Raw genomic sequence first — 26266 nt, forward strand, 5'->3', positions numbered from 1 at the left:
AATTTATCCAACAATAAAAAAATATGTAGCTTTTCAGAAGAAGACCGATTGTCTATCAATACAAGATACTAAAACTAGAATTTGACCTGGCTTTGGAGATGAATTGCTTCATTATATTTAGACATAATTGTCTTTTTTTGGGAGGTAATTTGTGACAAATTACATGCTAAGCATTAAACAACAGATCTCCTTTGTCAGAAAAGAATAAAGATTAGGAAACCGTGAACAATCCAACTGAAATAGATAGAAGGGTATTTTGGGAATTTTTAAAATTTGAGGGGTATTTTGGGAATTAGAGGGGTATTTTGGTAATTTTCCCTAAATTTATTCATTCTGTGGGCGGCGCATCAGGTCAACTCAGGAGAGATCATGGGATGCAGCGCGTCTGAAGCAGCACGGAGAGATAAAAGATTGTCTTCTGCATCCTCTCGACGTTGCGATGGAGTAGAGCATAGGTGAGGGTCGCGATCCTGTGTGTGTGTGTGTGTGTGTGTGAGAGAGAGAGAGAGAGAGAGAGAGAGAGAGAGAGAGAGAGAGAGAGAGAGAGAGTGCTGCTGTCTTGCAATGGCGACGGGATTTGACAGGTGCAAGGGATGCCACTTATGTATGAAGGGAACCATGTGCAGGTGGTTCTGCGCAGCAAGGGGATCCGAAGCGGCTGAGCACCATGTAGAGGGAGGGATGGCGAGCCTTTGTCGGGCCGGGCGGTAGGGCAGGAGGGGGGGGGGGGATAGGAGAGAACTCTAGAGCTGCAGGAATGCATTGGGATCTCAAGTGGCCGGCAAAGAAGAGCTATCGAGCTCCCCTGCATCGCGTCAACTAGCCCTGAGGCTTCTCTGCATTGAGACAAGACAACAAAGCAGCAAAATTAAAGCCATGCAAAAACCTTTATGTGTTGACATCGTAGGTGAGCAATGGTGTGTGTGAGAGGCAAGGCAGATAGAGAGGGAGCCCTGTTGTGCCAGGGCGGCAGTGGATGTAGAGCAAGGCCAAGGACGACCCTTCATTCATGCGAACGAATATCGAGGTGGAACACTATGCAGACCAGTCATCTGTGGTTGATGGAGGCGAGGAGAGAGACACGTTTATTTTTTTCGTCTACACTATCAAGATTGAATTGGGCCGAGTGTCGATCCACGTGGTCAAGAATCGAGATGGTGCTGCTCTAATGAGAGAGAAAAAACCAAACGATGGGCGGCAACAGTTGGGTGTCAAGGTGAAGGAAGATGACGATGGCTAGTGGGGGCGGACGATGGGTCATGGAAACAACCTCTTCGGCGGTGTGTAAGTTTAGAAAAGCTTAGAAAAGTTTATACGGATGAAATCTTCATGACAAGTTAATTAATAAACTTCAATTGTACTTGCACTCCAGTAGGTCCCCAAAACGTTGTTTTTAAGGGAACCCATTAATTAGTTTAGGGAGGGACGAAAGGAAAAGGGAAGGGTGAGGGGAAAGAAAGGGAAAAGGGGGAGGGGGGGGGGGGGGGGGGGGGAGGGCCTCGTTCATAAAGCACACGGAGTGCACTCGAGGGATCAACAGTCCGAGTGCATCCCATTGTTGATCTCAGTTGGGTGGGGTAAAAAGAAATGCGCCGATCGTCTCGCTCCTTGCTCGAGCTCGCAACCTCCTCCCACACACTCGCGCACCTGATCCATCTTGCCTATCACGCATCCATGCAGGCATTGCGACTTTAAGCATATAAAAACCTGCCCCCTCTGGGCGTGTAGATCCAACGGCCTAAAGCCCCCCTGCCCTGCCGATCGTGTTCTCCACCGTTGATCCCTCGAGTGACACCCCGTGTCACTTATAAACGAGGGGGAGTGGGGGGGAGTAGTGTTTTTTTTTTATGGTTAAAGGCACCCCAAAGGGCACCATAGGCATGTAGCCTAGTGGTTAAGCTTGAACCTAATTCTCTACGTGATGAGGTCAAATCCTACAAAATTAGAGTTGAAATTAGAAATGGTTTTTATTTGTGAGCGGGTTTGAGATCCTAAAGCATCTTGGCAAGATTCTGTGTAATGAAAAGTGAAAGTAGAGCCAGTACGTACGTACTCGGTCCATTCTAATTTCTCAAAGACCCAATTAATTAGCCTTCAAGATTCGCATGGAATTTCTGAATGTTAAAGCAAAAAAAGGATGAGGTGTCGCCATCATGGGTCTGTGAAACCTCCATCCCTCACCATGGCTGCCTCTCAAGCCTCTGTCCCTCTCCATGTTGGGCCTAACTGAGACCACCTGTGTCTCTCTACACATCTCTCTCTAGTTGCGCATGGGCCTTGGACAGGGCGGCTCTATGTCCTAATCTCTCTATCTCCTGCACCTACCATGTGCTCACGCCTTCAACATTTCTCATGCTACCCTTCGTCCGCACACACAACGGCTCCTTGCAGTCCTGCACCCGTGATATGCTCATTGCTTCATCATTCCTCACACCACCCTTCGGCCTCACACACAATGGCTCTTTTCACTGTCCTACATCCACGATTGCACTGGCCTTCATCATTTCTCATAAGGCAAGGCCTCCGTTCACCACACCATCGCGACAGGTTGCAAAGAATGCAGAGAAACACAATGCCCGAGAGAGAGAGAGAGAGAGAGAGAGAGAGAGAGAGAGAGAGAGAGAGAGAGAGAGAGAGAGAGAGAGAGAGAGAGAGAGAGAGAGAGAGAGAGAGAGAGAAGAAAGACATTGCATATTGTGAACCTCCTACAGTGTGTGTGCCACATCGATAAAGCACGTACTCCAATTTCCACGATCCATGCTCATGTTCTCCCATGCCTACCCCACCTTCATCATCACACCGCACTAGGCTCCTACCCTCACGCCGCACTGCCTTACGGCTTGATCTCCGCTGCCCTCCCCTTGCGGGTGCTTTCCTACGCCTCTGCCTAGACTGCCCAACACAACACCAACTTTACAAATATCTCCAGGCTCAGAGAGAGAGAGAGAGAGAGAGAGAGAGAGAGAGAGAGAGAGAGAGAGAGAGAGAGAGAGAGAGAGAGAGAGAGAGAGAGAGAGAGAGAGAGAGAGAGAGAGAGAGAGAGATGTCTTTTACAAAATAATTCATCTTGAAGATGCGCCACAAGTTGTCCACGCTTTCAACTTTTCCTTTTGATATGAGAGGGCATCTCCCAAGATCCACCTTAATACACCCCCAAATCAAAATTGGCACGGCCTATCCACATATATATTGGATCTATTGTGAGTTTATTAATTAATTCATCCGCAAGATTCTGTCTTGTTAACTTTAGGAAAGCTAAAGCCTACCGCTTTGCCTCCGTTCCTGCACTCACAGTTGCTCGTCGCCTCTGATCTCGAACTCCCTCGGCTCTGTGCCTCCTAGTAGACCCCCCAAGCTATTTCCATTGAAGACACAAGCACCCCGGCCTAGGAAAACTGCTCCTCATTGCTTGAGGGAACCTCCCCCCCCCCGGGTGCAGAGAGGCGTCAACGCAGTTGGGGCACAGAGGAGCCATTGCCTGCGAGCAACCATCACCTGCAAGAAAAACCTCCCTGGCTCACAAAGCATGCCAATGCGCCCTATCCTGCGATCCTTGGGATGCTGCAACAAAAGCAAATGTGTCACTCTCTCTCTACAGTCGAAGGAAAGGCACGTGGGGAGAGAGAGAGAGAGAGAGAGAGAAACGTTGTCCCCGCGTTCGCAACCAACATCTTCTAGCCCTCTGGTTTCGTCCTCGACTCCGCTTCCCCCTAGCTCCCATTGAGCGCCTTTTTTCTCTCACTGAGCGCGTTGAGTGCAGGGCACACTGTCGGAACTAATTAGAGCGAGGAGGCAACGACACGTGTCCGATGGAGGGAGCTGGAATCTCTTCCCCTTTTATAATAGTATAGATATTCTGCCCCAAAATAGAGCCCCTCATGTCCTGTAGGCTGTGCGTCAACTTTGAAAGTTGAAGCAAGAGGGAGAAATGGAGCAGGCCCTTATTGACTTAGAGACAGTGATCGCCAAGCTGTAGCCACAAAGTCACCGGCTCACTGAGATCCACCCAACCTCTTCCTAGTAGTATGCACGCACTTCTCTCGATTGGAAGTTTCGAAGGCTCTATCCCTCAAAAATACCATGCCGTATTGAATTGATCTTTGATTGGAAGAGGAGATGGCCACCCGCAATGCTTTGCTTTGATCTCGACAACAGAACCTCTCTCTCTCTCTCTCTCTCTCAAGCACCATCGTCATGGCCGGATCCCAGAGAGCTATCTTTAAATGACCTTACAAAAGAAAGACTTATTTTCTTCCCCTCCAAGTTTGCTTGTGTAGCTAATATTGCTTCTTTCTCGGTGTTGCTCTATGACCACGAAATCATTGTGTAGCGGATATCACTGCTCTGTCCATGTTTGTTTGTGTAGCAGATATTGTTGCTTTCTTAGGTTGGGTTCACACTAACGCGGCGGCGATCACACCCAAAAAGATGAATTTCCAATCGGAAGAGCTTTGGAATGCACTCTTCCACCGCCGATCGGTTCACATAGGAGTGGAAGTACCGAGTTTGATAATTTTCATCCGCTGCCCGTTGTGAACATAGGAGGCCGGCGGAAGCAACACTAAAAAGGTCTTCTTTTAAAGTTTTGCAGGTTATTAAAATAATAAAAAAAGAAAAAGTTTTGCCAGCAAGGCCTCCTCAGCAGACGTGGAGGATGGAAATGTTTTGAGGCGAGGGGTGGGGTCGGAAGAAAAACTTGCAATGTCTTCCGCGAGTTGGCAATCTTTTCGAACACTTCCTCCGCGCGATGTGAACAGGGCAGGTGACATGTGCAAGTTTATTGGTTTGAGACGTGCCTGCTTTGCCTTCCGCTGCCTGTTGTGAACCTAGCCTTAGTGCTGCTTTGATTAATGAAACCATTGATGTTTAGATAGAGCACGTGGGACCGTTGGATTGCTCCCACAAAGTCACCGACTCACCGAGATCCACTGGACCCTCTTCCCTGTAGTGTGCACGCACTGCTCTCGATTGGAAGTTTCGATGGCTCTATTCCTCTCTCGTCCGGGGGGAGGGGCCTGAATCCCTTCCCCCATGCTCAAATTCCTATGTGGTCATTTGGGCCTTTTCCCTGCGCCGCTACTTTGGAATGAACACATGCAGTTACATGAGTGAAAGCACGTCTATATCGCCCCGTCTTGCTTCGGAACGACCTCACTTCAATAGTGATACAAACTTGCTTTTCACTCAACAATAGCACATGACCTTTAGGTCCCTCCCACCTTGACCAACTGTCACTCAAAACACCCTCTTCATGTGTCTGTCTCTAGGCAAGTTCCCCAACTACCCCCATGGCATAAAAGACACCTTTCACTTGCATGTCGAGGGAGCCAAGCAAGTAGATGCATGTGCTGCCTGAACTGAGATTGTTGTTGTTGACTTTGGCTATAGCGTTCTATGCGATCGCGCTTTGAAAAGCGAGTGTTGTTTGAAGATCGGCCACCAGGGAGAAAGTTCTATGTAGGGCGTCGATTGTCGCCAAGACGTTCCACATAGGCAATTATAGCGTCTAAGGTGGTAGGGGCTAAGATTCTCTATCTCCAAAGTTAGTTTCTGAAACTCTGTGATGTATGCGGCCAAGAACCAGTCTGACTCAAGCGGCGGAGAGAGGACCGGGCATGAAAATCTACATTGGCAGGTTCTAACGCCTTGCGAATAGTGCGCCGGAATTTATCCCAAGAAGGTGTATGTTTACCGTCAGCAACCCATCGTTGCTACCAAAGAAATGCAGTATCCTTGAGCAGAGAACTAGCAAGTGCAACATTTTTGCTTTCTACTAAATTCGTGTTGGATAAGTAGACCTCCATTTTGAATAGCCATTGGTCCAGCACACGCTTGTCGCTGCGACCATTATAGGGCTCAAGCAGTTTAACATCTAGCTTTTTCTTTTGAGCAACATTAAAATTTTATAAAGTAATTGAAGTTCACGATTGTCTACCTGATCAGTTGGATCCGGCTCTTCTTGTTTGTCCACAGAAGCTTTGAAAGAAGGTGTTGAAGCAGGATGTGTAGTCCGAGAAGCCGTATGATGAGTCCGTGAAGAGGTATACATTTGCATTTTCTCGAGACGAGTGTTGATTGAGGCGAGGCTTATGGAAAGTACGGCCATCTGCTCCTTGATAAGAGCTAGGGCGTCTTCTGATTGGCCTTCTTTGTCCTAAGAGGTCGGCATGATTGCTCCTCAAAGAGAAAAATGAAGGGAATAGGAACTCGAACAGGTGTAGGAGTAGGTTTTGTGTCTGGAACGGGTTCGGGTTTTGGAGTCGGAGAATCGGGAATTATGATAACCTCCAGCTCTGGCTCTGGGTCTGGAGTGTCTAGAATGACAATTGCCTCCTATGCAGGGAGAGGATTTGCCAATAGTTCTTCTTCGAGAGCTTTGCCTATATACAAGATATACGGAACGGGCACACCATGGAATTCGTCTGCCATCGTGCGCGTAGTACGGTGCTTGCTGAGTGGCCAGTGGTGGAGTAAAGGGGGGAAGGAGCAGCATATGCGATGAAATGCTGGCTGGACTGCATCTTTTACGTAATGGGAATAATCAATAAAAAGTGAGTTCACATGGACTAGAATTTGGGGGTTGCCCAACCTCTTTCGCATACAAACTCTGGGCTATTTTTTTAATGTTTTAATCAGACGCTGCTGGGGTAAAAATACTCCAGCAAAAGGATTCAGCCAGTGCTTGATTCAGCTGGCACTTCAGCGTTTGGGGAAAGGGTGTGCAAAGGGAGCACGCCGCCTGGGAAAGGGTGCGAGCAAGGGAGAAGAAGCGACCGCCTGCTGGATCCGTGCACTTTTGCATGAAAGGATGCGAGCACAGAGGGGCAAAATGTAAGGTGCAGTGGAAGTGAATGTTGAACTTTGCTCAAGATGAGTGCTTTGAACTGTGCTCAAGGGTTCCTTTTTCTTACGGAAGGGAGAGCCTTCCGTTCCTTTAGTGAGAGAGTGCAAATGATCCCAAACAAAGTGGATAAACACTGTGAATGAAGGTGCTGAGACTAAGAGATAGAGAGAGAAGAATACGACACCAGAATGTTGTCAAACCCTCCTCCGAAGGCCCCACTCTCTATGGCGAGAGCGGTCTACTATTGATTGCACAAATCTCTACAATGCAATGGACTTGCCGACGATGTCGACGACGATGAGGACGACGATGAGACGGGCTAAAATCTGCAAATGCTAAGGGCTGAAATCTGCAAATCTTGTATCTGTTGAATTCTGACTCTATGTCGGTGACGACGGCGACGACGATGATGCAACGACGACGCACTGAAAACGCAGATGCTGAAATCTGCGTTTTCCGGGCTGAATCTGCAAACTCTGGTGGATCTGACTGTGCGGCGAGGATCTGATGCGGGAAAGTGAGATCTGCGAGGTTTGGGGGTTCTATTGCGGTGTCTCTATGCTGAAAACTGAAAACGCTGGTCTATCTGTCGGTTCTGTCGCGGAGAAACTGCAAAACGCTAAGGATGAGTGCTGGAGTCTGCTACCACCAGGGCTGATTTGCAATGCAAAAACTCTAGGGCTGCATTGATGCAAAACGCTAGGCTGTCTGTTGGCTGAAAACGCTGGGTTTTGCTGTTGGGGGAGGTCTTGCTGAGAAGGTGCCTGTTGAACGCTGGTTCCTGCTGCCTCTTCTGCTAGAAAGTGCTAGCGCTAGGTTTCTTATATAGTTGCTGAGTCAAATTGCCCTACCCAGTTTCCCAACAAAAGTCACTTAAAAATAATAAGTGAAAATTGGCTAAAATAGGGAAAATAGGTCTATGCATTGTAAAAATGCTCTTGATGGGTTTTGATTGTAATTTGATGGTCATGCTGTGTGCAACCAGAGGATATGTATCTACTCTAAGTGCCTGGACATGCACGGTCTGCGAACAGACTCACAAAAGTGCCAGAACACTTTCTAAACTAGGCTAACTGAAGTGAACTAAACCCTAGTCATGAAGTAGCTTGTCCACGTACACACAAGGTTAGATGTGCACGTACATCCCCTCCTTTTCAAAGTGAGGTACTGGTACCGAACTGTATGGCGTCGAGGGAGATTGCCAACAACTTCTGGAATCCTGGGAAGGACTCTTCGCTGGCCCACTCTGATGTGTGGGTCGTGCCGTACTTGAACTTCATAAAGGTCTGCAACGCTTGCTTCTTTGGGCCGCGTCGAAAGCGACACAAAGTCATCTGTGGCTCCTTCAATGCTTCAACTTTGTCTATAGTTGTGGATCTACCTTCTTCAAGAATCTCCGAGAATGAAAATTCCTGAAACAACTTCCAACACAAAAACATGAACATACGTGTGAAAATGGATCACATAAAGACGGTGACTAAAATACACGAATGAAACACTCGAACAATGCGTGCTGACTAATCATTCAAACACATAATACTTCTTGTGGGGGTTCTTTGGACCTCGACTCGAGAGCCAAGATCGATTCTTCGTGATCTATCGAATCTGCAATGCGGTTAGCTTTACTAGACAAAGTATCAACTAAACCATCATCCTTGTGAACAATTACATCATTATCCTGCAAATCATCATGCTCATCATTATCATGCAGTCCATCATGCTCGTGAATAATCACATCTTGATCATACAAATCATGTGTATCGTGCTTTGGAAAAGAAGAGACTGAGAGAGTCTCCTCCTGATTCGTTTCAATCTTCGCCTGCACATTAGAAATGAGAGATGAAGATTGAACAACTTGCTTCCCACGAATGACAATGGGAGAGTCACTTTTAGCATTGAAAGTAAACGTATTAGCTGCCCAATCAATGAGAGAGATATGCTTACGAAACCATCGAATGCCGAAAAGCATATCACATCCTGAAAGAGGAGAGACTACAAATTTTCTGCGGAAGGATGCTTATGAATAGCGAACAAAACATCAAGACACTCTTGCGTGATGAGAGAGTCCGTACCGGGAGCGAAGCCCGACACCTCGAAAGGAGATGTCTTGCTAACCTCCAAGCGGGCTCTTTCGACAAGAGTGTCACTAATCACATCATGCATACTGCCTGGGTCAAACAAAAACGCTGACCCTTCACATGACCATAACACTTAATGAGAGACTCATCAATGGGAGGATCATGAGAAACTTGGGTCACAGTTGTGTTCTCATTTATTGCATTGACAGAGGAAGTGGGTTCTATGGGTTCTTTAGATTCATTCGAGTCAAGCTTAGGACATGTTCTTTTTATGTTACCCTTGATGTGACAATGATAACAACGACCTTCCTTAGAATAAATGCTTTGTTCTTCCAACGTGATGTATCCTCCTAAAATTCCTTGCTCTGCCTTTTCATTTGGAGTGAGCTTAGGTTTAGCAATTGTGGTTGCTTTATCCTTAGGTTCATTTTGAGTGTTCTTTTCTGAGAGACTAGAGGAAGATTGGGTAGAAGAGATACCGTTCCTACCATTCGTACCGTTCTGAGGGTTCTGAGAAGTCTGAGTGGTACGTGGAGAAGTCTTGTTTTCCTTAGGCTTTCCCTTGTTGTGCTTGATCTCCTGTGCGAGAGCAATCGCTACCACCTTGTTGAGGTCGATTGGATTGAGTACTTCGACATCATACTTGATATACTCGTCCAATCCATAAAGGAATGCCTTCTTGCGCTCATCATCCCATTTGCGTAACTGGGTATCGAGCTGCAAAACACGATTAGAGAAAGACATAACTGGCATACCATTTTGCTTGAGACCGCGCCAATCGTCTCTCAACCATGCTAGGTATTGTGGGGGCATAAACCACGCCTTGAGCTTGTCTTGGAAGTCGACCCAATTGAAGGAAAGGGGCGTGCCTTCCTCGGCTTCCTCTAGGTGCGCGGTCAACTGTGCCTCTTGCCATGCGTGGTACCAATTAATGGCATCACAGGTAAGGTACATAGCTGCCGTCAAAACCTTGCTATTTCTTGTCTTCTTAGTTGTCGCAAAGTAAGCATTAAATTGATGCAACCAAGAGTGAATAATCTTAGTATCCATCTTACCGTCATACTTACTGAACGTGATCTTCTTTGTGACAGGGTTGTTCGAGTCCGAATCTCTTCTTTTGCTACTTGAAGAACTACCAACTTCTTTGACCAGCTCGGACTTCGAGGTGAGTACTTGTCGTACCAACTCTTGCATGCGTTGGTCTCTCAGCATGTCACGCTCTAACTCCAAGGCCGCTCTTCTTTCTTCGCGTGCTTCGTGCTCGTGCTCCAAGGCAACGCGATTCGCTTCTTGTTGTGACATCATGTCCATCATCGACTTAGAGCCTGCATAGGATTTGGTGCAAACCGTGGCGTAGGTGGGGAAGGGGGAGGGTCAAAAAAACCTCCTGGTGGAAAAAATTCTTCTTCACCACCCTCATGCTCATCACCTTCATGCAGAGTATCCATTCCGCTTCGGGTGATGACCAAACACTGAAGTCTTGGGTTCTGAAGTTCTTGAGGAACCTTGGTTCTTGTAGTCTTGGGTTCTTAAGTTCACGAGGAACTTGGGTTCTTGTGGGTCTTGGGTTCTTGGGTTCTTGAGTCTTGAGGTTCTTGAATCTTGAGGTTCTTGAGGTTCTTCTTTAGCTTGCAATCTGTGTTAGAGAAGGATCTTCTCTTACCCAAGCTCTACTCTTTCCCGCGGGCGCACCCCTTGGCGGCCTTGCGCTCACACCAAGGTTGCTTTTTTCCACCTCACGTAGATTGGCCGGCCGCTAAGTGCACGGTCCACTCTCAATGAGTGAAAAGAGAAACAAGGGGAGGTTGGACAAGCCCTTCTTTCTTGGGATTTCTGTCACTCTTCAAAAACACGATTAGGAATCGACACGCCCAAGAGAACTTGGGTTACGTGCGACCGCAACAAGCAAAAAATTCTTATGGTTCTTTCCTTGAGTGATACAGAACAGTGCCAAAGCTCTGATACCAATGTAAGGTGCAACGAAAGTGAATGTTGAACTTTGCTCAAGATGAGTACTCCGAACTCTACTCAAGGGTTCCATTTTCTCACGGAAGGGAGAGCCTTCCGTTCCTTTCGTGAGAGAGTGCAAATGATCACAAACAAAGTGGATAAACACTGTGAATGAAGGCACTGAGACTGAGAGATAGCGAGAGAAGCATACGACACCAGAATGTTGTCAAACCCTCCTCCGAAGGTCCCACTCTCTATGACGAGAGCGGTCTACTATTGATTGCACAAATCTCTACAATGCAATGGACTTGCCGACGATGTCAACGAGACGATGACGGGACGGGTTGAAATCTGAAAACGCTAAGGGCTGATGTTGCTAATTGGACTATTTTCTTATTTTTAATGATTAATCTCTTTTTTAGGATATTTTATTGTGTGCACTAAGAACTGTTAAAAGATTGTAGCTACAGGAACTGCCATCAAGAACGGCCAAACTCTGATGTGTCATTTGATGGGTGACGGTAAACATCGCGAAGGAGTTTCTGTAAGTTCGGTGGAAAGGGCCGGATTACGAGTGCCCCTGATGCGTCACATGATGGGTGACGGGTACATCAGTAAGGGGGCATCCCATAGGCTAAGGAGGAAATCCGAACTGAGTAAGAAAATACGCGTAAGAAACGCAAGCACAAGAATAAAGATGGGTTCAATGAAGCTTTTTACGAAAAGCAGGAACAGTCGCGGGAGGGCAGATGCTTTCCCGCGAGGAGTCTGTGTCTGCATTGCATCTGTGTCGTGTCCTGCACCCGGGGACGCCTAGAATGTGTCCGTGTAGCATTGATTTCATTAACTAAGTGAGTTTTTAAAGTTTGAACAGGTTCACACTTTATTTTATTAAGTGGCCGGTCACTTTTTAAGTGACCAGGCCTTTATTAATAAAATAAAGCAAGTCCTTCAAAAAAAAGCCAGTGCTAATAGGCTACGCAGGCTGAAATCTGCGATCTCTCTCTCTCTCTCTCTCTCTCTCTCTAAAAAGCGCCAACACCAGCGATCTCTCTCTCTCCTCTCTCTAGGGTGCCAGGACCCTGCTTTTGCGGCTCTATTCCCGCCGGGTGCCAGACCCTATAAAAGGGTAGCCAGTGTTTCAGTTTTGGAACAGACCGGAAGCAGCAGAAAGCACTAGCGCTGGGATTCTGGAGCAGAGACTGGCGACGGAAACTGCAAGTGTTCGTGTGACGACCGAGTACGGAGGTCGCTTTTCCGAGTAAGGAGCGACAGGTATACAATGTTGATACGCATTGAGAATTGTTGCTTTGTGTGGTTTGTTTTGCAGGAACCTCCCGTCTTATGGGAAAGTACGGCTTTACGCCTAGTCCCTTACGGGAAAGTACGGCTTCGCGTCTAAGTCTCTTACGGGAAAGTACGGCTTCGCACCTAAGTCCCTTACGGGAAAGTACGGCTTCGCGCCTAAGTCCCTTACGGGAAGGAACGGCCTTGCGCCCAAGCCCTTTACGGGAAAGCACGACCTTCGGGTCTAAGATTACAGAACGGAGGGGATTCCTCGGGTTCTCGTGCTTGTATAAGAATTCTTCCTGAATAAAGAATAATCTTAACAGGGGGGGGGACCAGCCCATCTTTTGGTCCCCAATACTGTGTCGATCTTCTCCCTTCTCTCCCTTTTGCAAAGTATTTTATTTTTCAGATTTCTAAGTGCTCGTGTACGCTCCCGTTTTGTGACAGTGGTATCAGAGCTCGGACTCCTCTCTTTCTCTGCAAAGAAGGACGATTCCGGGAAGAACGGGAAGAACCATGTCGGGCCAAGGGAGAAGCGTTGAAGAGGAGCTTCAACAAGTGCAAGCTCAGCTTGCGGATTTGCAACAAATCTTACTGTTGCCAGACGTCCAAAAGCTCTTGGGTGGAATGAAGAAAACGAATGGAACTGATGCAGCCAAGCATCCAGACAACACTGTTGGCGTGAGACCACAAGAGGAAAGAGAAGAAGAACGTGCCGAGGTGCACAAAGGATCTTCGGATCGGAATGAACGGCCTACTCCAAGGAAAGGACAGGAAAAAGCGCTCTCTTTGCTAGACGAGAGCAAAGACATCTCTATCTCATCTCCATCTTACTCTCCTGATTATACTTCTACTTCTCGATCATCTCGACAGAAGAAGGAAGCCGCTACTACTACTACCTTACATCAACCTAAAGATAAGCCTTGATTCAAGAAGCATGGTCGCAAGTCTCAACATCGCATGAGAGTCTTCAAATCGAGCGACAAGGACATCAAGTTCGAAACCTACAACGGACGGAGAGACATCTCCAAAGCACTGTCCTTTATCAGACAGTTTGAAGTCGCCTTTACCAATGGGCACTTCACAGAAAGATCGAAATTACGCCATGTGGGGATGCACCTCAAGGAAACGGCAAGTAATTGGTGGTTAGCCAAGATTCTGGAAGGTTCACAGGCCAGAACTTGGGAAAGCTTCAAATCTGAATTTTATGAACAATTTCTTCCACCTGACTTCGAGCAGGACATACGGAAGGAATGGGACTGGCTTGCCCAGAAGGAACATGAAAGAGTAACGACCTATGTGGACAAGTATTGGTCGGTTCTTCTGAAGGTCACTCCCTTCATGAAGATTGCCGACGAGGAAAAGAAACGAAAGTTCGAAGTAGGTCTCCAACCACAGCTTCGAAAGAGTATGAAAGTGTATCTGCATGATACTCTTCAGAGGATGATGGAGTCAGCAATCATTGTTGAGGATTTGCACTCAACTGGGACGCCCAGAAAAATGGAGCATAACACTTACCGTGCAAGACAAAGAGGGGTCTACGATGACCATGGGGGCCAAGGAAGAAAACGTCCTCCATCTAGGGACGATGATCATTCTAAGAAGCCAGAGGGCACTGGCAAGCGAACTAAGTATCTTTCTCCTACTCAACTTCAAACTTTCAGAGAGGAAGGAAGATGCTTCTACTGTGGCGAGAAAGGACATATGAAACCGGACTGCCCGCTAAAGCAGCAACGGCAAGAGCAAGCCTCTACGAGGCAAGAGAAAGCAAGGAAGGAACCCGCACCACCAAGCTCGAACTCAATTCCAGATGTTCAAGGAAACACAGAAACGGAGAAAGGGAAGCGTCACCTTCTGAAGGGCTGGGGGTCTTTGAACAACCAGCGAGTACTGATTCTTTATGATCCAGGATCCACGGATAACTTCATCTCCCTGGATACTGCGGAACGATTGTGCCTCACACCGGCTCAGCTTGGCACACCGGTTACATCCGGATCGGCATTCGAGGGGTTGACAACCAATGCAACTCCCGTGCAAGGAAAGCTCAATCTTCGGATTGGCGAGTACAAGGACCGCGAATCATTTTTGATGGCACCCATCGAGGGATGTGATATCATCTTGGGTATGCCATGGCACTTCCACATGACACCTATTCCCGATTACGTGGAAAAGACCCTCACTTTTGATCATGGGGCTAAGAAAATAAAGATTCATGCTGATGCAGGAGATTGGCAGTTCCCAATTGTAAGCCATATCTCCATTAAGAAAGAAATGAAGAAGTGTGTTTCTGCTTACTTGATTTTTGCACGTGAAGAGGATAAAACTAGTAGGGACTCTCTCTCTAGTATGGAAATTAAGCGTCTTCAATTTATTGAAAAGTACAAAGATTGTTTCACGGAAACACTTCTCGATGAACTCCCTCTGGTACGCCTGGAAGATCACCGCATAGATCTCATACCGGGTAGCTCGCCTCCCAATCAACCCCCTTATAGGGTGAGTCTTGCTCAGCAAGAGGAAATTTTGAAGCAAGTCAACGAGCTTCTAGAGAAAGGGTTAGTACGGCCAAGTGCTTCACCCTACTGCTCTCCCAGTTCTACTGGTGCAGAAGAAAGATGGCACGTTTCGAATGTGCATAGACTAGGTCTTTAAACAAGATCACGATCAAGAATCACTTTCCGATCCCTCGGATTGATGATATACTTGATAAGTTGCAGGGTGCAAGTGTCTTTAGTCGCATAGACTTAAAGAGTGGGTATCATCAGATACGGATCGCCCCTGAGGATGTCCACAAGACTGCTTTCCGCACAACCTTTGGACTATATGAATTTTTGGTAATGCCTTTCGGCTTGACCAATGCTCCTGCGACGTTCAATCGCATGATGGACCGCATTTTCAGCCTGTATCGAGCTTTTACGGGAGTATTCTTTGACGACATACTCATCTTCTCTAAGTCAGAAGAGGAACATCGGAAGCACTTGGACTTAGTGTTTCAAGAATTGCGAAAGCATGAGTTGCATGTGAATGCAAAGAAGAGCGAGTTCTTTCTCTCAGAGATACACTATCTTGGCCATATAGTCTCTCACAATCAAGTGAGAATGGATCCTGCCAAGATCGCAGTGGTAGAAGATTGGCCTATTCCCACTACGGTACATGATGTACGTAGCTTCCTTGGATTATGTTCGTATTATCGAAGGTTTGTCCGAGGATTTGCTCATGTAGCAGGACCACTTCATGATTTGACAAAGAAGAAGATTCCTTTCAGATGGGGATCGAGACAACAAGGAGCTTTTGATCGGCTCAAGTACTTGCTAAGCCATGGACCTATTTTGATAGTGCCTGACTTAAGGAAACCATTTGAGGTTCACTGCGATGCTTCAGGCGATTGCATCGGAGCAGTGTTAAACCAAGAAGGCCATGCAGTGGCCTACGAAAGCAGACGGCTTAAGGATGCAGAGTTGCATGCATCAATCTACGAAAAGGAACTCACGGCTGTGATCCACGCCTTATCCAACTGGAAGCACTATCTTCTAGAAGCGGATTTTGTGATCAAGACTGATCACCAGAGTTTGCGGTATTTTCTTACGCAAAGGAAACTATCTGAGAAGCAGATGAGATGGGCCAACTTTTTGTCTATGTTTCACTTTCAGATCCTTCACACGGCTAGGAGTAAGAATGTGGTCGCAGACGCATTGTCTAGACGGCCAAGGGTGAACGCTATCACTTCGGTGTATCACCAAGAATTAGAAGCACTACCGTATTTGTATCCGAATGACCATGACTTCTCCACCATTTGGGGAAAGCTACATCGTGGAGAGAATGAGTTTCCCTATTCCATCCGGGATGGTTATCTCTACCATCATCAGGCCATATGTGTGGCGGAACCATTAAGAAAGAAGATCATGGATGAAGCACACGCTTCGCCTTATGCGGGTCATCGGGGTATTCTCCCTACGACCTTAGCAATGGAAAGATATTTCTTTTGGCCTAGCCTTAAAGCAGACATTGATAAGTATGTCAGGGAATGCTTGGTTTGCCAAAAAGTGAAGTATGATCGGCATAAGATGCCTGGGTTGCTACAACCTTTGCCTGTGCCTAATGAACCTTGGGAAAGTATTGCCATGGACTTCATCATGGACCTCCCTAGAACTCAGATTGGAAATGACGCGATCTGGACCATTGTGGACAGGTTTAGCAAGCAAGCACACTTTATACCAGTCAAGAAAACGATCAAAGCAGATCATATGGCTAGGGTCTTCCTGGCACAGATCTTTAAGCATCATGGAATGCTAAGTCTATTGTGAGTGATCGAGATCCTCGCATGATAGGAAATTTTTGGCGTGCCTTGATGGATAATCTTGGTACGAAGCTGAATTTTTCATCTGCCTACCATCCTCAAACGGACGGGCAAAGTGAGAGCCAATTCCACAGTATTGGATATGTTAAAAGCTTATGTGTCAGACCGGCAATCTGATTGGGAGAAATATTTGCCTCTTGTCGAGTATGCGTATAACAATACCATACACTCATCGACAGGGAAAGCACCTTTCGAGATTCTCTATGGTAAGCCTTTGCTTCCACCCATCCTTTTAACTAAGGATAAGATCTTTGCAAGAGATGAATTTGTCCGGGATTTGGACACAGCCTACGGGCAAGTTAGGAGAGCTATTCTACGCTCTCAGGAAAAACATAAGAAAGCTGTAGACAAGCACAGAAGGAATCTCGACTTAACAGTCGGACAGTTAGTCTCACTCAAGTTTGAGAAGGCAAGACTTAAGAAACAAGCGTCTCATAAGGGGAAGGTGGTAAAACTTTCTACCCGTTATTATGGGCCGTTTAAGATCACTGAGCGAGTGAATGATGTCACCTTCCGATTAGAGCTACCGCCTAATTGGAGGATCCATAATGCTTTCCATGTCAGTTTACTCCGGCCGTATGTGGGACCGCCTCCAAGCCAGCCTAGTGCTGAGGAACCTCCTGAGGTTGAGGAAACGAAAGAAATACTCCAACCGGAGCAGATAGTAAGTCATCAGGAGCGGCCTCTCAAATCCGGAAAGATAACACGGAAGTATTTGGTTAAGTTTAAGAACTATTCGAATCTAGATGCTCAGTGGATGACGCAGGAGGAATTAGCAGCTTATCCCGAGATACTGGAGGTATATGTCCAAGCACTACAATTGAGGTCAACTGTTTAGAAGCCAGACATAGTGGGTGACAGGCCCAGCACAGATGCCAGTGAGTTATGCAGGGCATGGGGGAAAGTTAGGGATCAGACGGCACTCATCTTCTTTGATCCAGGTGCCAAAGCCAACTTTATCTCACCAGAGTTAGCTATGAAGTTGGGCATCAGAGCTGAAGAGATGGGGTACACAGCAGAGCAAAAGAGTTTTACATCATGCCGCTGGAAGGTTGTGACGCCTTGTTGGGGATCCCGTGGATGTTCCGAGTGCATGGAGTCTTGGATGCCTACAACAAAAAGATCACTGTACAGCATAGGGGCAAAACTCACATCTTGGATGTAAAGCTTAAAGGAGAGTCAGTCCCTATTGTATCTGCTTCTGCTATCACTTCTGTAATAAAGAATCATCTTTCTGTGTACCTGATTTTTGCACGTGATGTCTCAGATAGTGATCAGTCAAATTTATCTGTGTTAGATAAAGAAAGGTCAGCATTTTTGCAAAAGTTTGGTGACTGTTTTTTTGATTCATTACCGTCGCAATTGCCGCCAGAGAGACCTGAGGACCATCGGATAGATTTGGTGCTAGGGTGTAGCCCACCAAATAGACCTCCCTACAGGGTTAGTGCGGCGCATCAGAAAGAGATTATGGGCCAGGTTGAGGAGTTATTAGAGAAGGGGCTGATTCAGCCTAGTTCTTCACCCTTTTGCTCCCCAGTGCTCCTAGTGCAGAAGAAGGATGGCTCATGGCGCATGTGTATTGATTACCGTGCGTTGAATAAGAATACCATCAAGAATAGGTTCCCTATTCCTAGAATTGATGATATTCTCGATCGTTTAGAGGGTGCTACAATTTTCAGCAGGATAGACCTTAAGAGTGGGTACCATCAGATTCGTATAAGGCCAGATGATGTGCACAAGACTGCGTTTAGAACGACATTTGGTCTTTATGAGTTTCTAGTGATGCCGTTTGGGCTAACAAATGCTCCTGCCACGTCCAACAGAATGATGGACCGGATTTTCCGCTCGCATCAACAGTTTGTTGGAACGTTCTTCGATGACATGATAGTGTAGTCGAAGAATGAAGAGGAGCATAGGCGTCACTTGACCATTGTGTTTGAAGAGCTGCGCAGTCACAGGTTACTTGCCAATCCTAAGAAAAGTGAATTCTTCCTCGAAGAGATCCACTTTCTGGGCCACATAGTCTCAAAGGATGGTGTTAGAATGGATCCCGCAAAGGTCGAAGCTATCAAGACATGGCCAGACTTGAAGACTGTGCACGATGTTGGAAGCTTCTTGGGATTGTGTTCCTACTATAGAAGGTTTATCAGAAATTTTGCAGAGATAGCATCGCCTCTTCACGCATTGTAAAAGAAAGAGGTCACTTTCAGATGGACCCAAAAAGAGATTTCAGCTTTTAGTCTCTTAAAGGAAAAGTTGACTTCAGATCCAGTTATTGTTTTGCCAGATCTCAGGAAGTCATTTGTGGTCCAGTGTGACGCGTGTGGCAGTAGCATCGGAGTAGTGCTAATGCAAGATGGACGGGTAGTAGCTTATGAAAGCTGAATTTTGCAAGGGCCAGAGAGGACTATGCAAGTCTATGAGAAAGAGCTCTTGGCCGTGATTCATGCGCTTTCTAGCTGGAAGCACTATCTCTTAGGTGCTGATTTTGTTGTCCAAACAGATCACCAGACCTTGCGATACTTCTTGACACAGTCAAAGTTATCCGAAAAGCATATGCGATGGGCAAACATTCTTTCCATGTTCCACTTCCAGATTATACATGTGGAAGGCAAGAAGAATGTTGTGGCTGATGCGTTATCAAGAAAGCCACAAATCTCATCTGTGTCAATTCCTTCTCATCATGAGTTAGATGACATGAAGGAACAGTATACTGCTGATGAAGATTTTGCAAGGATCTTTGAACAGTTACAAGAGGGGCAACATCACGAGCACTACCTCCTCAGAGATGGTTTTATGATGATGCATGGCAGACTTTGTGTCACTAGGCCACTGCGACATAAGGTCATGGAAGAGAGTCATGTCCCACCGTATGCAGGGCATCGTGGCATTGATGCGACAGTTAAAGCGATAGAGACATTCTTCTATTGGCCTACCTTGAGGAGAGATGTGGATGCCTTTGTGCGAGCATGCATAGTTTGCCAAAAGGTCAAGTTTGACAGGCAAAAGGCACCAGGGTTGTTACAACCACTACCGATTCCGGATAAGCCATGGGAAAGCATTGCTATGGACTTTATCTTTGATCTTCCAAGGACGCCAACAGGGAATGACGGTATATGGACCATTATCTGCAGGTTCAGCAAGCAGGCCCATTTTATCCCTGTCAGGAAGAAGATAAAATCTGATTAGATGGCACGCTTGTTCATGTACAATGTGTTTAAGTACCATGGTATGCCATAATCGATTATCAGTGATCGTGATCCTCGCATGACCAGTTTGTTCAGGAGAGGATTGTTTGAGAACATGGGCACTACGCTTAAATTCTCGTCTTCGTTTCATCCACAAACTGATGGACAGTCAGAAGAGGCTAATTCTACTGTCTTAGATCTGTTGAAATGCTATGTGTCAGATAATAAGGGCAAGTGGGAACAGTATTTGTCTATGCTTGAGTATGCGTACAATAATACGGTGCATTCGTCTACTGGCAAAGTGTAAGGATTCTAGGTTCTAATCCTTAATTAAGTACTTAAACTCGTGATTAAGACTTAAGAAACTTGAACTGTACTCGAGACAAGACTTAGAAGACTCTGTGTTTGATTGATTGACTTGTTGAAAACTGAGTACAATAGGCTCCTTATATAGGAGAGGAAGAGACACAAATAAAAAGACACGTCTCATGGTGAAGAGACGCGACTTAAGACGTAAAGACACATCCTTTTGGCGAAGAGCTGCAACCATTGGGCGAAGAGTCGCACCCGTAGAGCGAAGGGGTGTGACCAATCGTCGAAGGAGTGTGGCTTTTGGCGAAGAGATGCGTCCTTTGGGCGAAGGGGTGTGACCATCCAAGCGCAGGGGTCCTCCTTGGATGGCACTTCGCGTATCTGCAACTAGGAGTAGATGTATTGTTGTTAACATAGTCACAATCGTGACATTCCCTCCCATTTAAAATGAGAGCCTGGGTCAAAGAAATGACTTCTGATGTTGATAGAACTCTGGAAAAGCATTGAATCTTCAAAAATCTTCAATCTTTGAGTTATCTGAAACCTTTGTCTTGAACCTTTGCTTCTTGCGAAACCTTTTTGCTTTGACTACTAAATCCCATATCATTGCATTATTCAAAGACTTTTTAGAGGAATCTGGCATAATCAGGTTGACTGCAACAAGAGGTTGATCTTCAAAATCCTGCGTGTGATGTAATCCTTTTGGTTCAAAATCTTCCAATAATTGTGAAATATTTGGGGAAGAGGAAATCTTCTCAAGGTACTCTTCAGATGGGATGACTTCAACTTTAGTAATCTCTGGAGAGGATTTTGGCTTGAGATTGTAATCATCTTCCAATAATGAATCCCAAAATTCTTCAGAATCATTTTCTGGAACTGTAACTTCATGACTTGTAATTGGCATATCATCATCCAGTAAAGAATCAAAGAAAGCATAGTCGTCTTCAGACTCGGAATCTGCAACTATATCTTTATCTTTGTCTTCATCAAATGATTCACGAGAAGTTAATGAATTCAAAAATTCATGAACTGCTTCTGCATCGGAAATCATATTCTCTTCATAATCCACTGTATCATGCTGTTTGACTAGTACACGTGAGGCTTGAATCACTCTTTCGGCATGAGAAAGCCCGTGTAATGTCAATTCACGTCCATCTTTGAACAAATTGATAGTATGTCCTCGAAAGCTAATTGTTGGATCATATTGGAATAACCAATGCTGACCAAGAATCGTGTCGTAATAAGATAAAGGCATACTTCGAAATCCAATTGATCTGCATAAGTTTGAATTTCAAACTGCAACCGTCGAACTGTCTGATCACAAGTCAAAATTGATCCATCTGCTAATTCCACATCATATAAGTGAGATGTCTTCTGAGTTGGTAAGCCAAGTTGTTGAACTATCTGAGTGCTGACGAAATTATTCGAGCATCCGCTGTCCACCAAAATATTTATGGAGCGACCATTGAGTAGTCCAAGAAGGCTCAAAACTTGCTTTGAGAGAGGCTTTAAAACTGAAGAATTGCATTGAGCATGCTTCATAAGAATACTCGTATCCTCGGAGACTCGAATCGTATTGACCACTGATTTTCCTTTATCCTTAGCAGAATCTAGTTGTTCAGAATTCGATGATGTTTCCGCGTTGGAATTTCTTTTCAAGTTAGACGGATTTGCTCTCTTTGGACATTGATACTATCTATGGTCACCACTGCAAATTGTACATAATCCTTCCTTCTTTGGAGTTAAAGATGCATTTGACCAAGAGCCTTGCTGAGTATTGGAATGCCCATCTTGAGAAAAATCACGCCCTTTACCACGATCAAGTGGAGGAACATGTGAAGAAGATCTGCTTTCAGATTGTCGATCTTGAGAATAGAACCTTAAAGTTGAATAAGGTTGCGTTGCCTGGTGTCTGAACTGAGACTGATGTTGCTGACTTTGGCTATAGTTGTCTCTGCGATCGCGCTGTGAAAAGCGAGCGCTATTTGAAGATCTGTTACTAGGGAGAAAATTCCGTGTAGGGTGTCGATTATCGCCAAGATGCTCCACATAGGCAATTGCAGCATCCAAAGTGGTAGGGTTGTATTTGTGCACATCATCCTTCAGGTTGGGTTCGAGTCCGTCGATAAAACTGTGAAGTTTATCAAAGGGACTAAGGGTCTCTATCTCCAGAGTTAGTCTTTGGAACTCTGTGATGTACGCGGCCAAGGAACCTGTCTGGCTCAGGCGGCGAAGAGAGGACCGGGCATGAAAATCCGCATTGGCAGGTTCGAATGCCTTGCGAATAGCATGCCGGAATTTATCCCAAGAAGGTGTGTGTTTACCATCAGCAACCCGTCGTTGCCACCAAAGAAATGCTGTGTCCTTGAGCAGAGAACTAGCAAGTGCAACTTTTTTACTCTCGACCAAGTCTGTGTTCGATAAGTAAATCTCCATTTTGAACAGCCATTGGTCTAGCACGCGCTTGTCGCGGCGACCATCATACGGTTCCGGCAGTTTAACATCAAGCTTCTTCTTCTGTGCAGCATTAAAAATTTTATAAAGTAATTGAAGTTCGCAATTGTTTACCTCTTCAGTTGGATCTGGTTCGTTTGGTTCGTCCACTGAAGCTTCGGAAGAATCTGTTGAAGATGCTGCATTAGTAGTTCGCAAAACAGCAGGTCGACTTCGAGAAGTGTTTTCCGTGTGCATCTCATCCAAGCGAGTGTGAAGTGATGCGAGGTTTATGGAAAGTGTGGCCGTCTGCTCCTTGATGAGAGTAAGAGCATCGTTAGATTGACCACCTCCATCCTGAGAATTTGGCATGGTTACGCCTCAAAAGGAACTAACAGGTGAGGGAGCAAGTTCTGGGACGGGTACTCCGAGTAAAAAAATTTGGAGATGGAAAATCTGTAGGTAATTTCGGAATTCGTAATTCTGGTTCCACTTGTGAACAATTGGGAATTCGGGTTCTGGATCTGGCACAGGCTCAAGTATTTTACGTATGTGTAAATTGGCCAAGAGATGCACTCAAGAGGTGTTTCACATTGGATTTTTTTTAATGTATCAAGTGAATGAATTCACATGGTATTTAAAATAAGGATTCTTTGGCCGGTCACTTAAAATGTATCACAAGTGGGGTTTAATATGGAATTCAGCGCTGCTGGTGTCTTACGTAAAAACAGCCAGCAAGAGGTGCCAGTGCAAAGAGGAAATTCAGTGCCAAAAAGGTCCAGCGAAACACAAAGCGAAGGGGCAAACCAGCAGCCAGCGTGTAAAATTTCAGCCGAATTGTGTACGGACAGCATCGATTGGCAAGCGGCTGCATTGAATCATGAAGAGGCATGGCGAAGAGGCAAGCCTATGCAGGAAGGGGCAAGGCTGAGAGAGTGCGGCTGTTCGCGAAGGGACTCCCGCGTACAAAGAGTCATGGCGAAGGGTGTCACCGAAGAGGCAAGTCACCCACGATTTTGTTTGCTTGCTGTGTGTGCTGGACCGGCTGAGATTCACATCAAAATTTGCAAAGGGGTGCACTTGGTGACTCTGAAGCCTTCACACCCGAGGAGGGACTCCAATACAACTTCACACACATAATTGGTACTTATGTAGTTAGTATTAGGATAACAAATACCATGTTACCTGATACCATCGGGGAAGAGATTGAATTCCATCTTTCTTCTGCTTCCATACAACTCCGGGTAGGGGTAGAGTGTAGCGGCGAGGGTGAGAGGCTCACAACCTTCGGGTCCCGGAAAAAAAATTGCTCTGATACCACTGTAAGGATTCTAGGTGCTAATCCTTAATTAAGTACTTAAACTCATGATTAAGACTTAAGAAACTTGAACTGTACTCGAGACAAGACTTAGAAGACTCTGTGTTTGATTGATTGACTTGTTGAAAACTGAGTACAATAGGCTCCTTATATAGGAGAGGAAGAGACACAAATGAAAAGACACGTCTCATGGTGAAGAGACGCGACTTTAGACGTAAAGACACATCCTTTCGGCGAAGAGCTGCAACCATTGGGTGAAGAGTCGCACCCGTAGAGCGAAGGGGTGTGACCAGTCGTCGAAGGAGTGTGGCTTTTGGCGAAGAGACGCGTCCTTTGGGCGAAGGGGTGTGACCATCCAAGCGTAGGGGTCCTCCTTGGCATGGCACTTCGCGTATCTGCAACTAGGAGTAGATGTATTGCTGTTAACATAGTCACAATCGTGACACAAAGCACCTTTTGAAATTGTTGAAGGCGGCAAAAAGGTTCCTCCCATTTTGCATACAAAGGACAAGATCTTTGAGGCAGATCGATATGTTGAGAACATGGATGAGATGTATAAGAAGATTAAAGTTGCCTTGGGGAAGACTCAGGCAAAGCAGAAAAAGGTTGCTGATCGTCACCGTTGTGAATTGCTACTATCACCTGGTGATTAGGTTCTGTTAAGGTTTGAAAAGGCAAGGTTAAAGAAGATGAAGGGCAAGGAATGGCTGTTTCCTAAGCTCAGCATGCGTTACTATGGGCCTTTTCAAGTGCTTGACAAGATCAGCGATGTGGCTTACAGGTTGAAATTGCCTAATGCATGGAAGATTCATAATGCGTTTCACGTGAGTCTTCTAAGACCCTTCGTGGGTGATGTGCCAGAAGATATGCCAATTGAGGATTAGCCAGAAGTTCAGGAACTTGATGAGATCCTGGTACCTGAGCAAGTTTTGGCACATAAGGACAGAAAAGTTAAAGGATAGGTTGCAAGACGCTATTTGGTGAAGTTCAAGAACTATCCGCCTATGGATGCAAAGTGGATGGAAGAGCATGAACTGTCAGAGTCACCAAATGTATTGCAGCTTTACCTGGAAGCCTTTGGGTTACAGCCTACTTATGCCCCAACCCAACGTGTGCAAAGGAGGGGTAATGATAGAGCTAGCACATCAAATGTACATATGAATTCAGTGCCATAGATGGAAATAGCAAAAGTATGAAGGTCTCATTAAGTCATTTGTATCTATGTATGTTACGACCTTTCTTGCGGATACATGCGATGATAAAAGAGTGTTAATAGCACAAGATCATCAATGGCGTGTATTTATTGTATGCAATCGAGGACGTTTGCGATTTCAAGAGGGGGGTATGTCACGAGGACGTGGCAGTTATTAACCATGTCACAAAGATGTGGCAACTGCTAACCTTGGTTGTTGGTTTCTTTCCAATGGGGTTTATTTTATTTGTTTTGAGACCCTCGTCTTGAAGTAGCAAACGGTCGGACATTGCATGGCCAATGTGAACGGTAGTTTCACCCGCAGATGGGTAGTGCCGGCACTGGAATTCGTATGGTAAGAGGATGTCTAGGCTCAGAGCAAGATCATATAGGTTCCCCCGTCGCACTTAGCAAGTTGGTGGATACTAGGAAGTGAACTCAATTAAGGCGTAAAGTCAAGGTGGGACTACCAACAAAAAGTATCCGACATTTGGGCCACATTGCACTTTTGGATGCGGTCCCAATGAGGATAGATGGTCAGAAGACCAGTGGGAGCCCAACGGAAGCATCTCCTAAAATTTAGGGAACTGCTATTTTGGGCCGTGAAATGTGTTCGCGTCATTACCTCTGGTATGACTAGGGGAACATTTTACAACTCTGCCGCGAAGTCAACTGGGCAACCGGTCAGGATATTTTTAAGCGGCGAACCCGAAACGGAAAAATGCTTGTAAATGCGCCAAGTGTCACATTTTCACGGACTTTCCTCTTGCAGAAGAATTGGCGTTGAATTTAGAGAAGGGAGAGGCTTCATTTGCAATTTGTCACAGGTTAAGAGCTATGGAGTGCTTCCTTTCCCTCTCATGTACCATGTGGTGCTAGGAGTGATGCCCTGCACACTACACACTGCTCTCTCTCTCCCCTACGTGTAGTTATGTGATGCCCCACAAGAGGGCTCCTCATTTGACTGATGTACAACTGTGTGGGTTCATGCTTTTGTGCTGAGGCAAGAGCCTCCTTGAGCAGGAACAGGGGTAGCTAGCTGCTACTCCAAAGCAGGCACTGGTGAGGGTCATAACCTCACCATACAGGTGTAAAATCAGCGCTGTGTATGCGCTGTAATTTTACTGTTTTTCAGCCATACGGACGCCAGAACCTTTGGGAATCGTGCCCCATTGGTAGAGGACAGTTAGGACTGTTTGGGGCTGAAAACAAGGCGAAAACCAGTAAATACAGCGTGCTGAATTTACTGTTTTTGGGCAGGAATCGGAGGGTATACGCCAGTGCAAGTGAGTTCTAGCAGGGGAATT

General features: G+C 45.9%; 1 protein-coding gene across 2 annotated transcripts in view; it reads left to right on the plus strand.

Annotated features, from left to right (window-relative positions):
• The first annotated feature begins 317 nt into the window (after positions 1-317).
• Positions 318-26266, plus strand: part of LOC147456537 (uncharacterized) — a 92298-nt gene continuing 66349 nt past the window's right edge. The window contains exons 1-2 of one of the 2 annotated variants that reach the window (XM_086514972.1): positions 382-455; positions 10014-10087. The gene's annotated coding sequence lies outside the window, so the exon portion shown is untranslated. Of the gene's footprint in view, positions 456-10013; positions 10088-26266 lie in introns of both variants that reach the window. The other variant, XM_086514971.1, reaches the window with a different exon arrangement.

The sequence above is a fragment of the Adiantum capillus-veneris genome, chromosome 6 (genome assembly GCF_014529385.1).
Source record: "Adiantum capillus-veneris isolate H3 chromosome 6, ASM1452938v2, whole genome shotgun sequence".
Classification (NCBI taxonomy): Eukaryota; Viridiplantae; Streptophyta; class Polypodiopsida; order Polypodiales; family Pteridaceae; genus Adiantum; species Adiantum capillus-veneris.